At 42.7% G+C, this 14,771-nt stretch overlaps 1 protein-coding gene across 2 annotated transcripts in view; it reads right to left on the reverse strand.

Moving 5' to 3' along the window:
• LOC125332117 (BTG3 associated nuclear protein) overlaps positions 1-14,771 on the reverse strand; it is a 115,648-nt gene that overhangs the window by 37,809 nt on the left and 63,068 nt on the right. The window lies entirely within an intron of this gene.

The raw sequence follows: 14,771 nt of genomic DNA on the forward strand, positions 1-14,771 counted from the left end.
GACAGGATGAGGGGTTTAAACTGAAGGAATGCAGGGTTAGATGGGATATTGGAAAGAAATCCTTCCCTGTGAGGGTGGGCAGGCCCTGGAATGGATTTCCCAGAGCAGCTGTGGCTGCCCCTGGATCCCTGGCAGTGCCCAAGGCCAGGCTGGAGCTTGGAGCAACCTGGGATAGTGGGAGGTGTCCCTGCCCATGGCAGGGGTGGCACTGGATGAGCTTTGAAGTCCTTTCCAGCCCAAACCATTCCATGATTCCGGAGCTGCAGCCACAGTTTTACCCCTAACCCAGTGTCTTGCTTTGATGGGAAAATGCTTTAAAGAGCTTTTTGCTCCTGAGGCTCTTCCATGAACTCGTTATCACAACCTCATCTCCTACCACACAAACGGTAAAAAAAATCCTTCACAAATGAAAAAACGGTTCTGGAATTTTGCTCAGTCCCAGGGTTTTCTGTGATTCCAACAACTTTTAGCACCTCCTGCCTTCGAGGGTAAAAATGCATCTCCTGGTATTTCAGATGCTCCTGGAATGCAGCACTGCTCCATTTCTTTGACTCCATTCCCCAGTTACCTTTTTCTTTCAGACTTAAAAGAATTAAGTGGCTCAAGTGTGTCCAAAGCAGCAATTCCTGCCCAACTCTATTCCCTGGAGCTGGGCTCAGTCCCTTTTTGTTCCAACTTCCTCATGTACCAAGATTCCACTCCAATGCATGTTTTACATCCTCTGCTCTCCCACTGAGGATATCCCTCTATTTTCCTTGTATGCCTTGGACCTCATGGAATTCAGCCATCCATGAGATCCTTGAAAAATCACATGTGCACATTTGGGCTGGGCTTTTTTAAAACTGTATTTCCTGTTCCAAGTTGGCTTCACAAAAAAACCCCCAAAAACCAAAATAACCTTCACTCTGTGTATTTTGTCCCAAAAATTCAGCTTTTAAAGGTGCTGTCTCCAAAATATTGCACCTTTCTGGGGGAGAGGGATGACCTGACACAATGCAGATTTTTCCTGAAATAAAGATTTTGGAGCTCTCATGTTGCTCCCAAGTGAAGCCGTGGGGGAAGGATTGATTACAGAACATGACAGGGCTGACTTATAATGAAAAATCTGATATTGATGAGGAAAATGGCCTCAAATAATTCAGTGGAAACGCCACCAACGTGGGAATATCAAACCATGGCGTGGAAAATGGGAAAGAAAAATCCCAGTGGCATCCTGGTGTTTCCTGATCTCATTCCAGAGCTGTGATTTTTACATGAGGTCATCACTTGAGATCACATTTGTGATCTGTGCCAGAACCTGCCTGGGATAAAAGGTTTTCCCTGGAATCGCCACAGAGCAGAGTTGCCCAAATCCCTGTGAAGTTAAGAAAAGCTCTGAGGTCTTTGGGAGTTGTTCCCTAAAAGTGGCACGAGCAGATTCCAAAGGCACTAACCCAGCATGGTCAGGAATTTCCAGCTAAAAGCAGGAGGAATTCCAGGAGGAATGGCAGGGAAGCCATTTAGCCTTTGATGGGCTAAAGAACACAGAGCAGGGGAACCAAAGCACGGCCAACACACAAAGATCCATGAGGAGCCAAATTTTTCCTGGAGCAACTCAAGAAAAAAGATGCCAAAGACCCTCCTGAGGGAGAAACCAGGCCCTGATTAAACATATGGATGAATACTGTACATTAAATGTAGGAGTAGGGAAAGTCTGGGGTTTGACCTAAAAAAGAGCAGCTCAGAAAGGTCAAAGAACAGGACACAAATGAAGGGTTTATTTAAGCTGAGTCTCAAGGCAGTTCTAGATAATTCTGAGGGCAGAAAATCCATTTGTTACCTGGTTTTCCACAGGTAACAAAACTCCAGCATCAAAATAATTCTAAACCAGCTTGAAAATTGGAATACAGAATAAGATACACAGAATAAAATACTGGAGTCCCAAAAAGTCTGGGCAAAACCAAAGAACTGACTTCTGTCAACCCAAAAAACTCTGTCAGCTCTCAAACCCAAAGGCTCCTGCTGCCTGTCAGCGCTGAGTCCAACACCAAAAATAAACCCTGGGCTTCTTCTTTGGAATTTGGCCCCCCAAATTCTCTTATAACCCTAAGTAACTATTTAACTCTTACATACTTCCAGGATTTCCTAATGGAGGGAGCCCAGTTTTCTTTGATCAGTGATAAGGGCTGGGCTGAACTCTCATATTGATGGTTTGAATGCTTAGAAAACATTGTTTGTATTCCAAAATATCCCAGCCAGAATCACCTCCCTCGCTGAGGAATGCAAATTCCATGGGATGCTCCAGGATCCCATTCTGTGTTAACCTACAACCTCATTTAATTAATTGTGAACCTCATTTAATTAATTGTGAAACTTTGCTCAGTGAAACAAAATATTTCTGTTCAACTGGAGCAGCACAAACAGTCCTGATACCAAATATTCCTTCAAATCCTCCTTTCAATTCCTTGCAGCACCTATTTACTGGTCAGAAAAAACACCGGGAAGTGTTGCTCCCAATTTTTTCCTTTCAAAGGAGCCATTCTCACAGCAATTCTCCTCTTTGTTACACTTAGACCTTTGCACTGCCCAGAATTGCAGAGAGGAAGGAAAAAGTTGAATTTTAAAGTGATTTTCTCTAGGAATAGGTCACAAAATGCCAGCAGTGGTGCTGTTTTCCTGGGATTTTCATTCCAACTCCACAGCAGCTGCGACACAGCTGAGGAGGGCACACACCTGAGCACACCTGCATCCCACCTCCTCCTGATTCCACAGGCATCAGGACCATCTGGTAGGAAAATTGAACAGAGTCCTGAACATGGGCCTGGAATGGCTCATTCCTGCCAGTGGGATCCTCTGGAGCAGATAATGTCAGATCAGCCATAAAACTTAATGGAGCATGGAGCCAAACACATCCATGTCCCAGGCAGCTGCTCCCAAATAGCTCCTCTTTTTTTATATCTCATCCTTTTTTAGGATGATTCTGAAGAAAACTGGATTTTTAATTATTTTTTAACGCTGAAAATAATTTTTACTTTAATTTTTCCCCTCACAGAATATTTAATTCTGAGCTGTTTGGGGTTAAATACTGGAAAATGAATTATTCTGTGTGGTTTTGCTGCTGGATTTCCCTACTTTTACTGCTTGTGAGGAGTAAAATCCTGCCCAGGGAAGCTGTGGATGTCCCATCTTTGGAAGTGGCCATGACCAGGTTGGAAAAAGCTGGGATAATGGAAGGTGTTCCTGCCCATGGCAGAGGTGGAACCCGATGATCTTTAAATCCCTTTATCCCAAACCATTCCCTGATATCGCATTTTTTTCTCCCTGAAACAAAGAACTTTCCAAATTAGGAAAAAAAGGAAGTCTGGGAATTTTTGTAGCTTTTGCTTTTTGCACTCTGCTGGGTCGAAAAGAACCCAGTGATTTTTAGTTCATTCAAACATTTTGCACCAATTTCTGCTTTAATCATAATTACAGGCACTATGCAACCAGATGACAAACCCATTTATCATTTTAATAAAATGTTTGCCTTGAAATGGAAAACACAATCCTTCACAAACTCAACATTTGGAATTCATCTGGCATTTGAATGAATTCAGGAAAAAAATCATAAGATATGGCACTTCTTGTCCTGACATCAAGGTCTGGCTAATAAAGCCCAACCCAATTAACTGCAATGGCTCAAGAATGTGACTTTTAAAGTCCTTTTCTTCATCCTTAGTGCTTGGAAATGTTTGGATTAAGGGCTGCTGGATGCCATGGATGTAGAGTCACTTGTGTTTTCCCATCTAAGCAAAACAGATTTAAAGAGATCTTATTCACTTTGAAGGAATAATTTAAATATCATTGATTTTCTTTATGAATTTACTTCCCTTTTTTATGCTTCTGCACTAATCCACAGTTAAAAGGATTTGAGTTTTTCATTCTAGGAAATTTTGAAGAGATAAAAACACAGATTTCCCTGGCAAGGTCAATAATTTAAGGAGTGAACATGAGGAATGTCAAAATCTCAGTATTGACAAAGTCTGGGAAGTTGGATCCCACTGCTCGAATTTTGTAATTTATATTGAGCTGAGATACAAGGCTGAAAGGAAGAGCTTTCCTATTTGATATTTCAGGCAGGGGAAAAAACAAGCTAACAACAAATACTTACAAAACAATCTGGCTCAGCCTGATTAATAGAACAGGAAATAAGATTAAAACTGCTAAAAAACATGCAATGTTCACTCTGGAAAACTCTGGAAGGGTGTCATTCCTTTTTCATTATCCAGCTGTCATCAGTGAGACCAAATTCTGCTCTTTTAAAGATCAGGGACAGAGTTTTAAAGAAATCAAGTTTGACAGCAGACTCCAAATGTATTCCACTGTCTTCCCATAAAAATGAGCAAGGCATTATTCGACACGTGGAAAACTAAAGGATTTTATTTATTCAATAAAATAACCCCGCCAAGACTTCAAAGCAAATCCTCTAAATTAAATCTTCACAAAGGAGCAGCTCTAATGAAGACTTTTATAACTGAAGTACCTCAAAAATGTCCTTTATAATGATATTTCCAAAAAGAACACGAGAAAGCAACTCCTGGACAGTTCTACCTGCTCATTTCTAGGACAATCACTCAGAATCCTGCATTTCCAGCATCCGGAATCCTGGATTCCCTCAGCTGCTACTTCTCTACACCAAATAATGTAAAGGGACCCAAATGAGGGGGGACCCAAATTATTAGAATTTGGAAAGTCTCCATGAAATAAGGAGAGAAGTTCCCTGAGTTTGGGCCTTTTCTAGGCTGGCACAAAAATTCCATCATGGAATTCAGGAGGGATTTTTGGCGTGTTGGACTGAACAGCCTCCCAGGCTGATGGTCTGCTCCCATCTCTTGGAGCAGAACGGGGCCAGAGGCCAATGTTCCTGGCAGTCCCTTCCCAGGGACAGTGCAGCCGTGCTTTGTTCCACCACAACAGATGATCCCTGATCCCTCCTTTGCCCAGGTTTCCGTCCCTGGCACGGCCCCACAGGGACAAACACACCCCAAGCACAGCCAGCAGGGTTTGGGGATCGCGGCCCGTTCTTGGCACAGCACCAAGAGGCACAGGGGCCATTCCTGGGGGAGACTTCACCCCAAGGGGATCCCAGGAGCGCAGGGCTGGGTGAGACAGCCACAGAGGGAGGATCACAGGGAAAAACTGATCTTCTCTCTTCAAATTTATCTCTCTTGGCTTGTGGTGGAGCTCTGAGGCAACACCCAGACGCATTCTGTTCTCTCTGCTCTTATTCTAAGGTCTGACAACAGCTTTTTTATGTACTGATCCGTAATAAATCAAATTTACCTTGAAGGACAACATGATCCCATCCAAACTGACCCTGGAAGTCCCTGTGCCATCCCTGGAACGATGTCCTTCACTCCCCAGAGCCTGTGGCTCAGTCTCTCTCTCTCTCCTCTCTCCACAAACATCTCCTTGTTCACACTTTCAGCCTCACAAACGTCCTGGCCTTGACCTGAACTCAAAGACCAAAAATCTCGCAGTTCCAGCACTGGGAATTCCTAATCAGCATTTTTTCACTCCCTGCTCTTACACCCACTGGCATTTGCCTCTGGCTGAATTTGCATCACAAAACACAAACTAAATGTAGAACCAGGACGGGCTGGATTTCAGAGAATTTCAGACCGGTTTGGGTTGTAAAGGGACCTTAAAGCTCATCCAGTCCCACCCCTGCCATGGCAGGGACACCTTCCACCAGCCCAGGCTGCTCCAAGCCCCAGTGTCCAACCTGGCCTTGGGCACTGTCAGGGATCCAGGGGCAGCCACAGCTGCTCTGGGCACCCTGTGCCAGGGCCTCCCCACCCTCCCAGGGAACAATTCCTTCCCAAGCTCCCATCCATCCCTGCCCTCTGGCACTGGGAAGCCATTCCCCTTGTCCTGTCCCTCCAGCCCTTGACCCAAGTCCCCTGGTGCCTCTCCTGTGCCATTCCTGTGGGATGAATCCCCCGTGGCCAGTGCCACCTCTCCCAAAACAGTCAACGAGAAATAATCCCAACACTTCCTCCTGGTGAACTCTGTGACACTTGTGCTGCTCAACACAAACATTTAGCAACATTCCAGAGTGACATATTTCAGGAGTAAAAATAGTTGTTATTAAAAAAAAAAAAGGCAAGTTTTCAACCAGATTCATTCACAGTCAGGCCTGTGGGAGCCCAGAGTTTGTATCAAAGTGTGTGAAGCAGTTCTGCTTTTGCTTCCAGCCCAGGCAGTAACTGATAGCTCCAAGTGGATAATTGATTGAGGCAGGAGACAATTAATCCCAGCAGACTGCATCAAATCAAACGGAGCAAGTTAATAATTTCAAATCCCTACTCCACAAAGAGGAATTCTGTTCACAGAACACTGAAGAAATGGCTACAGAGGATGGTTTTCCAAGCAGACTTTCCAAATGTTCCTCCCTGAATAAAGGAAATATATCCCAGCTAATTAAAACAGCAGCTGAGAGCAGGAATTAAAACTCTGCTGCTGAGGGGGGATTTGAATGTCTAAATCAAGCAACAAAACGCTCATCTGGCAGGGTTTTATTTTAATAGATGTGCAAACCTAATCCCAAATTCAGGATCTTGGATCATCCTTCTTCAGTTTATCAGAATTCTGTAGATAAAATTTATTTATTGCTCAGCTAGTTTGAAATATTTGAAGGATTCTGGAAAGTTGGCCTGGAAATCGAGTTGAACTATGTGAAGGATTAAATCTAGGAGCACAAACAGGAGTCCACCGACTGTCCAATTTCACTGTATTTAACAGTGTCTTGTTAAAAATCTCTGTAAATCACACAGGTTTGCTTTTAAAAAGATGAATTTGTCCTTCAGCTGAGCCACTGGGGTTTAATTTTTAAAAGGAATGGGTTTGATGCCTGAAGTTGGCAAAAATCAACTGTTTGAACAGAGAGGAGATGAAAAAGGGGAGCCATTTCCCGTTTTTAGGCACCAAAGATTCCCAAAGCCTTGCCCACCCCTCATGAACGACCACAAAACCCCATTCAACCCTGACACACAAAATCCAGGAACAGTCTGAACTCCTCCAGATTCCCTGCTGTGCTTCCCAGAGTGGGAAGGGAGTGGGAATTTCCCCTGACCTCCTTTTGTCAGGGTTAAACATCCCCCAAATCCTCCCTCGGCTGGGATTTGCAATGTGGGGCAGCAATTCCTGAGCAGGGGATGCTCCAGCCATCCCTAATATTTCAAATAAGAGAGAGTGGAGCACAGACAGAGGGATGGCATAAGGAAAAGCTGGAGCATCGAGATGGGGCTGGTATCACATGATGAGAAAAATCATAAATGAAGAGCACTGAAAAAAACCAAACAAAACAAAAAAGAAATGATTTCTCTAGATGAGCCCTGATAGCTTTGTGAGCTCTGCCATTCTACAAGCAGAGATTTTTATTACCAAAAGCTCTAATAAGAGGCAGCTTAGACCTCTGCCTCCTATCAAGGTGGAGAAAATTATTTTTCCTTATATTTAAAAGATTATCACGTCGTATCTCATCTCTTCTTATTAAGTTTACAGCAATATTAAAACAAGATTTGGGTGAATAAAGAACATAATATACTCCAAAATAGGGAACATATTCTTTGGAGCATTATAAATGCTCCTGTCTGCTTGAATGGAATTTTAATGGAACGAACCCACCTTCTTAGGAGAAAAATCAAAAAATATGCAGAGAATATTCTCCTCTTCCAAAGGCTTCATTAAACAATCTTGTTTTACAAGCAGCACAGATCACTCTGTGAACTGAGGGACTATCAAAGAAATGCCTGTGACAGATTAACAAATCACCTCTATTAATTCTTTCCAGCAGTCAGAACGTTTTACAAATGGAAAAAAGTCCTTTAGGGGGATAAAATAAATCCCTGTTTGATAGCAATATTAATATAAAAGCTGATTTTGCCATCCCTCTGTGCATTTTGCTGCTTTTCATCAGCGAGCTGAAGGAAAACAAGAGGTCTGTGAGGTGAGAGAGGGCCAGCAGGAGAGACTCTGGATTGGGAATGGGAGCTGGGAGCTGGGAATAGCTGCCTGACATAATGTCCAAATCCTGGGGAGCTCGAGGCAAAGCCCTGCTCCAGCCCAGCCACCACATTCCCAAGGATCTGCTGGAATTCCCTGTCTGCTCCCACAGCAAATCCTCACCTGCAGCTCTGAGCGAGGCTGGCCAGGGAAGGGTTTGGATCCTGCTTTTCCTGGGAAGTTCTTCCCAGGAAGAACCTGTGCCAAGGGCTGGAGTGCTCAAAAAATGCCCAAAATCTGAGATTTTGCTGCAGCTGAGATTTGTTTTTTCAGCATTAAAGGTAATCAAAGACAATAAAAAACCCCAAACCAAATCACTGGGAGGCTGTTAATGGGGGGTAATTAATGATAACTAATAGAGGGGGGAAAACTTCAACTTGAATTGAAAAGCAACTGCGAAGTTCTTTATTTGTTACCTCTGTACTGAGCTCCTGGATGAGACAAAGTGTTACCCCAATAAAAATAAAGTTGTTATCCCAATAAAAGTTATCCCAATAAAATTCAAGTTATCCCAATTCCAGCTCACAGTGAAGACAAGATCAAGGACTCCACATGAAAAGCAAATAAAAATCACCTGACTGATGAGGAATTCAACACGAAATTGAGCATTTTTAGGAAGATGCTGCTTCTTCTACCTCACAGTAAAGCAGAAATGCCTTTATAAACCTCAGAGCAGATAAACTCTAGTGCCCATAATTTCCTCTATTTCCATTTTAAACCTGAACTGCAGATTAGCAACAATTAACAACCTTTAATAGACCACGCCATACAAATATCCCCACCCTGAACCTTTAAGCACAATAAAACAACTTCATATTTGCCTTATCTCCTTTCTTCCACTCCTGATAATCTCAGTTAAGCCTGGTCCTTTCCTCCCTGGTTCCTTCCTTTCCCACATGGAAAACCCACTTGGATCCCTTTCTCTGAAAAGCCCCATAAAATTCCTTTTTCCAGCCTCTGTTATTTGTATTTCGGTTTATTTGCGCATTTAAGGACACAACAGCACAACCCCACAAGATGCTGCCTTTCCTTTCCTCCTCACACTGAGGCTGCTCGAAAACTGAGGGGGGAAAAATGCCAAAATCTTTGCTCATTTCGCAGTTTTTTAATCACCCCCTGCTCCAGGTTGATTAAATGAAATCAGCTTAATGCAGGCTCAGTACCAGGGAGAGATTTGTTTCAATAGCTGGAGATACCAGAAACAATCTGAATTCTCGGAGCTGGTTTGATGTCTCAGCAGGGCATTCAGGGAGCTGATCTGAGTTTGGAGTGGAAAAGGTTGGGAAGTGCTGCCACTCCATAAAACCAAACAGAACTCCCTGAAAAGCAGAGTTGGGGATCTTCTGCTCACACCAGGACTCATTCTGCCTTTGTTCTTCCACTGATTCCACGTGAACTGACAGAAAATCTGGAGAAGAAGCTCTGGAAATCCTCACTAAACACTCGGAGAATATTTATCCATCCTGATAAATGAAATAAAGTTCAATTTCAGGAGGTTTAAACTACTTCAAGGGAGTGCCAATGGATGCCTGCTGCAGGTTGGAATAAAAACGTGGTACTAAACAAGTCTGGGAGTGGAAAATATTGGATAAACTGAAATAACTGGAATTCTTTTTGTGCATTGCTCAAAATTTGCCTCTCTCACTCCCTTTTAAACAAATCCCAGTTTGAGAAAAAAAGGTAAAATACATCTTCAGCAATTCTGAAAGGGACAAAAAATTCCTGGTGTCATGAGGTTAATGGAAATCCTCCCATGAAATAAAAATTTAAAAAATAAAATAAAAAAGAAAATAAAACAAAACAAAATGAAACAAAATAAAATTTAAAAATGAAATGAAAAAAAGGAAAGGAAAGGAAAGGAAAGGAAAGGAAAGGAAAGGAAAGGAAAGGAAAGGAAAGGAAAGGAAAGGAAAGGAAAGGAAAGGAAAGGAAAGGAAAGGAAAGGAAAGGAAAGGAAAGGAAAGGAAAGGAAAGGAAAGGAAAGGAAAGGAAAGGAAAGGAAAGGAAAGGAAAGGAAAGGAAAGGAAAGGAAAGGAAAGGAAAGGAAAGGAAAGGAAAGGAAAGGAAAGGAAAGGAAAGGAAAGGAAAGGAAAGGAAAGGAAAGGAACTCTTGCCTTTTTATCTTAAATCTCAAAAAAATTAAAAAATTAAAGCAACACAAACTGGTAGCAAAATATTCCAGTTTGCCGTTCGCTAAAGATAACACAGAAAAGACTTCACACGTTTTTAAATTTCAAACATAATAAAAATTGGAGCTTCTTGGTGATTTTCAAACGAAACAACAGCGAATCCCTGAATTTGCCATAAATGAATTTATCAAAAACCTTCCCTCATTCCCAGAGCAGAGCTGAGGAGCTTTAATGAGCTCCCAAATCCCTCATTTGCCCCCAAAATGGATAAATTTTGTCATGGAGCAAAACCAGCATTTTCAATTAAAGATCTGAATTCTGTAACTACAGAAAATGTCTTTTCCCATCAGAATCCCTGAAGGTTTTTCCCTGTTTTATGGTTGGTTGGTTGAGTGTCACTGCAGGTCTGTCCTTCATACTGGGGTAGAAGAATTCTATCATTTCTCATTAAATCATTGAATAGAAGAACCTGGATTAAAACCAGGCACAATTTCTTTCAGGGCTCTCCCAGAGCCTGGAGCTCCCTTTTTATCCTCCTGGGCACTGTTCTGTCCTGGTTTAAAATTACAAATTAAGTGCAACCGTTCTACAAACCCAGCCTGAATTCTGGAACCACACAGAAATCGGTGCTACACACACACACATATATATATAAAACCTAAATATTTTATTCCACTTACTTTTTAAGCCAGACTTAACAGAAACATTCCTGTTTTCTTTATAATTTAATTTTTCTAGCGATATTTTGGATGGTACTGATCACCAAGTCGCAGGATTTTCCCTCCAGCTTTTTTAATCCTGAATTTAAGGCCTGCTTTGAAAGAAAATGTCTGCATTTTCATTTGCTAAAATGCTACTTTGCCTAAAAATTAAGTTTTCAGAAGTAAATATGGTGAGTTCTGTGTTTTGGATGAATAACTTTGAGGGACAAAGTTGAGAACAGCTCTATGAACACCAAATTAAAAAGTTTGTGCACAAAAATCCTCAAGCAAACCCAAAAAGTCTTGCCTGTCAAATGCTTCCATTTAAGTATAACTAAGTATTTAAACACTTTTATTTTATCCATAAATAGAGTCTCCATAAATTCTCCGTGTTTCCATAAATACTCTGGGATTTTACAGGGACTTTGCACAGAGCACAATTGTTTCCAAACTATTCTTTTCCTTTTTGCTCTTGAAACCAGGAGCAAATTCAGGACAGTTTCCTACAATTCCTGAAGAAATCTCAGTTACAAATAATAATTCATTTTTCTCCAAGCCAATCAAGGAGTTTTTAAGCTCCAGCTGAGCTGCACTGAGTTTTTAATTTCATTTTTTTTTTCTTCTAACCACCATTCCTCCATGTGAGTTATTCCAGGAGATGTGCTGGAACAGGGAGAAGCTTTTGGAATCCCAAAGCAGCACCAGCAGCACAGAAATTCCACTGGGAGCATCCCTGTCCCCACCAAAGGATCCTTTACAAGGAGCAGCTCATTTCTCCTATTCCAAATTCCCTCCTCATTCCTTCAGAAAATAAACGAGGATCATCTTAATGCTACTGCCCTCTACTGCTCCTGGATTAGGGATAGGGGAAAAAACTTCCAGCCTTGGATTCATCTGTGCCTGAGCAACTGAAAGAAAGGATTTCAGTGTATTTAAACCTCGAATTTTCCAATTAAATGCATTATATACTAATTTAAATTTGCATAAGATGGTTCTTGCCTTATTTTGGGTAATAGATTGAGTTTTGGGATAATAGATTGAGTTTTGGTTAAAGTCTTATTATTGAAGTTGTCAGAGGAAAAGTTCAGGAAAAGAAAATGCAATTCCTGCTCCATGCAAAAACCTCATCAAACAGCAGGAAAATGTGTGGGAATGGGATCCCTTCCCTCTTTCCAGAGGGGGTCTCAGAGCATCCCTTTGATTCCAGACTCACCTGGGACATGCTTGTGTCCACAATTACACAAAATCCCAACTTTTTTTTTGAAAAACAACGTGGCAGAAGCAATCCTGCAGATTTATCTCCTGTGCACACACAGACAGATCCTACAAAAGCTCTTTGCACTTTGCTTTTTCCTGCCAAACCTATCCCGGATTCTCCTGCTTTTCCCCACTCCCCTACAGTGAATTAAATGCTGCAATCATCCCGGATTTTTCCTTCCTGGAGCAGAACAAATTGCTGGCTCTCCTGGAACACACACAATCCTATTTTAAAGGACATCAACTCTTCCATTTGAGAACAAGGCAATTAATTAAAGACCATTTTCCTGGTGCCACTGTAATTAATCCCTAAATTGGAGGAACACTGCCTGTGAGGGTGTAGAACGTGGAATGGCTAAAAAGCAGAATTAAGGAATTGTCCTGTTCTTTATATCCCAGGTGTATCCCTGAGGCACAGGACACACTGAACATTTCCTGGGATGATCAAAACTCCAAGGAAGAAAAGGATGGAGGTGGGGAACAAGCAGGGCAGGTAATCAGAGGAGACAAATGTGAAAACCTCAGGTAGTTCCTAAGGATAAAATGCAAAGACCAAAAAAACCAATTCCCCCTTTTCCAGGGTTTCAAGCCTTTGCTAATGTGAAGCTTTAATTATTTTTGCAGTTTGGTGTTTTTATTAAACGTGCACTGAAATCCGAAACTTCCAGCTAATAGAACACATGTGGAGGTAGACAGAGCTCCTTTTGGAATGGGTTCATTAATTCCACGGACAGTGATGCCAGAAAAACAAAATCTGAGTTCAGAGCTACTACCAGGACAGACAAGGCAAGGAGGGGGAAAAGTTACAACCAGCAAAAGTCTGCAGAAAAGCCAGGATTTGGTGCCTGAGCACCTCTGGCACCTTGGAGATTTCCCTGCTACCATTTCATGGCAGGTTTGTGCCGTTTTCTGCCTCGGTCCCAGGAAATTCCCAAATTCCTGCTTTGTGAACCTTTCACTTGGGATTGGGAGGGAAAAGCTGCAGCCGCACCAAACCTCACCTACAAGGGGAACCCCAACATCTGCTCTGTGCACAGTAAATCGTGGCAAACAGCAGCCCAGCAGGGATTTCACAGGGAATTCTCAGCAGCCAGGCCCACATTCAGTTCCTTAGTGAGGATATATTTATTATTCAGCTGAAAACACCCAGTCACAGAAGCCCCACATTATTCCTGATTATCCACATTCCTGTGTCCCTTGGCAGGGTGAATTAGGCTTCAAAACATGCAGGAAAAAGCCTGGAAAATAATGGACAGGTGGGAAAACTCCAGGAGTCTCCTGGAGCAGCTGCCTGGAAGCTGCTGCTTTGTTCTGTGTTTCCCTGCCCCTCATCCCGGGACACGTTCCCTGCTCTCATCCCGCTCCCAGTGCCAAGAAAAACGGATCAGTTACGGCTCCCAGCCTTAAACCACGAGCAGGGTTTAGTTGAACTCGTTTAACTCGTTCTCCTGGGCAGTTTGAGGGGCTCACAGCCCCCACAGCGCAGCCCAGAGCTCCCCTCTGCTCCCCCCATCATGGGAGTGCTCCTCACCCCTCCAGTGCTTCAGCTGCTGACGAAGCTTTCAGTAATTAATGCAGAACAGAGCTAAAAATCCCTTAAATCCCTTTGCTCCTGTTTTTTAATCCACTGAAAAAGAACCATTTCCCAGCAAATACTTCTGGAGGAGCTGAGGGTTCCTGGGAATGTTCCTGGCAGCTCCTGGCTGGGGATGCTCAGGACACTGAAGTTCTTTTGCACCAAAATGCAGCTGAGTGAGTGAAGGAAAAGCAAAATCCCAGCACTTCATCCTTTGTTTTAAAGGGAAGTTTAAAAGCACAGCTCAGAGCACAGCTAGTTAAAAAAAAATTCCACAAAAACTGGATGTTAAACTGATTTCCCACACGTGTGTGTACAGCCAACAGCCACTTAGGCAGGAGCAAGATTATCCCAAATCTGGTGTGCTGTGTGATGGTACAGACAGATAGATAACATGATTGAAATCCCAAAAGAGATAATTAATCATGGTTTTCTTCCCCATCTCACATAGCCCTGTGCATGCACAGACACGTGGACACACTAACTTACACAGGAATAGATAATTCAAGGGGAAAATAATGCTGTGGGGTTTTAATTACAAATAAATTCAACTTAATCTACGTGCCACACTCAGAGAGACATAAAACCACCCAGTATTGGTCCTATAAAGAGGTGCACTTTGGGCAGCAATATTTCACAGAGGGGGGAAAAAACCCAATAAATACCGAAATGACGTCTCCAAAAAATCACCTGTCCGAGATTCCCTTCTGCAAAAGCACCTCTGATGCAGCCCTGAGCAAAGCACACTTCCAGGGCTTTATTTTTCTCGTTGAAATCCAAATACTGTGCATGGTCCAAAGCTCAGAGTGCTGGGGGCTCCTCTGAGCTCCAAACTCCGCTGAAGGCAGAGCCTCCATCCCGAGCAGAATCCAGGATGTGTCCCAATTATTCATATTCACCAGGAACCAAACAATTCCTCACACTCTGATTCCAGTGGCCTGGCCCGAAGGCTTCTTGCAGGAAGATTTTTGTGCTCTGTTTCACATCTGAGATCAAACATGAGCAGTGCTGCTGCACCTGACCTGGGAATCCTGCTCACTTCCACGTTTGTGACTCCTCACCCAAGGAAAAGCGGCTTTTCCT

The sequence above is a fragment of the Corvus hawaiiensis genome, chromosome 12, assembly GCF_020740725.1.
Source record: "Corvus hawaiiensis isolate bCorHaw1 chromosome 12, bCorHaw1.pri.cur, whole genome shotgun sequence".
NCBI classification, from domain to species: Eukaryota; Metazoa; Chordata; class Aves; order Passeriformes; family Corvidae; genus Corvus; species Corvus hawaiiensis.